This window comes from Austrofundulus limnaeus, unplaced genomic scaffold (assembly GCF_001266775.1).
Source record: "Austrofundulus limnaeus strain Quisiro unplaced genomic scaffold, Austrofundulus_limnaeus-1.0 Scaffold191, whole genome shotgun sequence".
In the NCBI taxonomy this organism is placed as follows: Eukaryota; Metazoa; Chordata; class Actinopteri; order Cyprinodontiformes; family Rivulidae; genus Austrofundulus; species Austrofundulus limnaeus.
In genome coordinates this window covers 936,521-940,355 of record NW_013952593.1, presented here as the reverse complement: position 1 = coordinate 940,355, position 3,835 = coordinate 936,521, and the positions used below count along the sequence as shown (strand labels likewise).

At 37.4% G+C, this 3,835-nt stretch overlaps 1 protein-coding gene across 1 annotated transcript in view; it reads right to left on the bottom strand.

Moving 5' to 3' along the window:
- Positions 1-3,835, bottom strand: part of zgc:194930 (uncharacterized) — a 32,751-nt gene that overhangs the window by 3,923 nt on the left and 24,993 nt on the right. The gene's annotated exons all lie outside the window — the stretch shown is intronic.

Sequence of the window (3,835 nt, the reverse complement as noted above, 5' to 3'; positions counted from 1 at the left end):
TTCTTTAATCTGTTCATGACCCCATCAGAGCTGCTTCCACCTCCCGCCTCTCGTTTCAAACTCCCTCCTCTCCTTCAGCATCACTGTGATCCAGCTGCTCCTCACTAAACCTGCGTCTTTAGAGTCCAACAAGAACACAAGTCCTGAGAATTAAAGACGTGACTGAATGCAACCCACCCACGCAGATCCACACTCTTTACAACTCTGCATCTTTTCTTTCTACTTCTTTTTCACGAAGCAAAGCTGAGAAAAAAAAAAAGCCCAGAATGTTTTCCATTTCTTTAGCTCGTGCTGCTGGGCCCTCGCTGTCAAGGTGAAATCTGAAACACGCTTTTGGAAAAAACAAGAGGCGAAAACAAAACAGCAATATTTCTCTCAGAGCTGGACAAAGGCTTAGTGGGAGAGTGAAAGAGTATTTTCATCAGCAGCAGGAGGCCATCCGTTTCATCTCCGAGCAATTCTCAACGAGACAAACAAATTGACGGCCGCTCGCAACAATTTTAYGCCTCTGTTTTCTGCCAAACGTGAACAAACACAAAAAGTAATTCACTTCTGTGGATGTATTCAGTTCATTTTAAAGCCATTTTGGATTAAAGCTTCTGTTGATCTCGGTTAAAAAAAATAAAAAAAAAGCGTCACAAATTTTCAATTAATCAAACCAAGTCGAGAACTAAAAATGAATCAGTCTGGTTTTCACCCTCAGGTTTAAATACCCACCTATTTATAAACAATATCTCACCTGCTGCAGATAGCTCTTTGAATGACCAGACGAGGGGCTAACTGCTGAAGCAGTCTTTGTTGCTGTTTTAAAATCACCAATTCTTAGAATTATTTTTATGATAATAATAATAATAAATTTCTATAATAACAATAATAATATGAGTAAAGCTTGGAATTCCACTAAATCATTCATCATTTGTTTAGCAAAATTCAGTCATTTATTTTTGTATTATTACTTACAGCAGAGCAGTGCTTATGTCTGACTGCACTTGAACGCAGCACGGCTCAGACGTGGGTTGGATGCTGTTTGAAGCTAACAGAGGGAAGATGTGTTGCTTCTGTCCCGATAAAATAAACTTTTCTTGCTTGAGTCACATTATGTAAACTGTAAATATGTATACGTTGGAACAGAAATGTTTTTTTAATCAAAAAATATTCTATGGCTTGTTTGAGATGAAATGTGTTATATTTCAATGTAAGTTAATACAAAGATTGTGTATTAGTTAAGGTTGGGCAATATTGGCAAAAAAATAAATCACGATTAATTGTGGTATTTAGCTGATAACGATTAATTTGACGATTAATCCCCTGGAGTTCCTGGACACCCTTATTTCATAGTCACATGACCAATTTAGTGGGAAATATTTGCTCTTCATAAAAATCTGTTCCAAATTGTGTCAAAATTACAGACTTCAGGCTATAAATCAAATTTTAAATTGTGTTGATAGATAAATAAATTACAGAACTTTTTTAATGTTCGTCATATTTGAAGCTGAGAGGAGCAGTGAGCGGATTCTACCTGTTGGCATTAATCATATTAATTGTCAAGTGCCAAAAATTAATCGATTAATGTTTTTCTGACGATTAATCACACACGATACGATTATGCCCAACCCTAGTATTAGTTATGCTAATGTTAGCTTATTGCTGCAACAGATACTGCAGTTTTTCTTTTATAATTATTTTTCTTTTGTTGTTGTTTTGTTGTCTGTGCAAAGGAAGCTGTTTGGGTCTTGGTTCTTAGTCGTACCGGCTGCAGTTCCTCTCTATTATATCTCAAACAGACAAAAGTTTGTCAGCCTTGATTCATCCCGTCTTTCTTCACGTACCACAACGCAGAGTGAACAAAGCCTTAACCAGTCACTTTAGTACCAGCTACCATCAAAACTGATGGCACAAAAAATAAATAAATAAAAAYAACATTTGCATAAACTGCAATAAAATTTTGATACTTTATTACAATGGTTCCTAACATTTTTAGACTTGTGGACTTTGTACCCCCCTGAGCGATTTTGTTATACCACTAGTACCCCTTCAGTTAAACCTAACGATGATTCTCTAAAACTATAATGTACAACAACTGATTATTAAATGACAATTATTTATTTAACCTAGAACATTTAATTCTCAGGCAATATATTCTTCTCAAATCAAATTTAACAAAGATAAAAATGCTGCCTTGAAAGTGAATAAGTAATTAAATAAATAAACCAGGTAATGGCAGGTGCAGGAAGCAGCAACATACAAAATACATCAAATACCCCAAATGAGCCAATTTTGTGAGATTCCACGTTTATTTATTTATTTATTTTACTGGATTCCATTTTGTGTCAGTTTCGTGATTCAGTTTGTATTTTCTGCATTGTGGAAACCATAGAACCCTACATATCTCAGTCCTATTTTTTTTTTTTTTTACACACCTGGGAATTTTTTCCCCATAGCCCCTGTAATATGCTCGCGTACCCCAAGGGTTACACATACCCCTGGTTGGGAATCATTGCTTTATTAAAACAGCATTCGGTCTTCAATTCAAACTAGCCATTGGCTCGTCAGTCTGGTCTAAACTAACCTCTGAACTAAGCTATCTGATCTACCACAGCTATAATTGTTTGTAACCTGTCCACAGAAACTCTCCTCAAATATTCTGAACCATAACTTAACAGCTTTTGTCTGTTAGCAAAATATCTCAAGAACAACTGCATAGATTTTAATGAAACTCTCTAAAATTAATCACTAATTTAAGATGGTGGCCACAGACGACTGACCATTGTCCAGAATGATGCTAAATGTTGGTGTGGTGGTAGCTGAGAGTCATCCCTACCATGTGGTTCAAGTTCTAACAGACTGGGTCAGACTGGCAGAACTTTATGTTGATGAGTGATTTCAGTTATTTTGAGGAATGCTTGGAGTTTCAGTCTAAATGGATTTAATTTAATCTTTATTTTTCTAATGCAGCTCACATTCTGACTGCTGAAAACTACAGGAAAAAAACCTGAACTATCCCTTTCTGTATTCTCTCATTACAGCAGCACCGGTGAATATGTCCTGTTGTGGGCYGGTGGGTCCTATAGTGCTGACCCAGTAACCTCAATGCCTCAAACTCTGCTAATCCCAGAAATGTGACACTTTAGACAATTAGCGAGGTATGCTTTTGTGTCACAAGCACTCACATGTGTGTGTGTTTGACATGGTGAAGGAGGAGAGAGAAGAAGYGGGATTACAGCTCTGGTATGCGAAGCACATCGAGCCTTTTCATTAATCTCCAATCAGAACGTGGTTTCCCTGCTCCGCCTCAGACGGCACAGCGATGTCCGGCCCTGACAGCACACTATTGTATACTTTTAATGAGCAGACAGTCCTGCGAAGAAATACAGTAACCAAGGGTGCTGCCTATTGGCATATTGACTCAGGGTTTGTGCTAAAAGCCCACGTGAGGCTCACGGTGCAGACGTTTTATAAATGGACCTCTCACTATCTGCATGAGATGAGACAAGAAATCATTACGTGGCCAGGCAAGGCTTTGGAAGTGATGCTGAAGAGAGGAAAACTGATTAGTGGGTGGACAAGAGATGGAGGGGAGCTGAGTAGGGCTGTGTATTGGCAAGAATTTGGCGATACGATACATATCATGACAGAGGTCACGATACGATATATCCCGATATATTGGGATACTATAAGCAAGGCGATATATTGCGATTTTTTTTGTCCAAAAATTCTATTAAATAAAAACTTCTTACAGGGTAAAAAAAATGAAAAAACAAAATTCATTGTCTCAAAAAATTCTAATATTACATAGACATGATTTTGATACATTTAACCGTGATCTGCTTTGTAT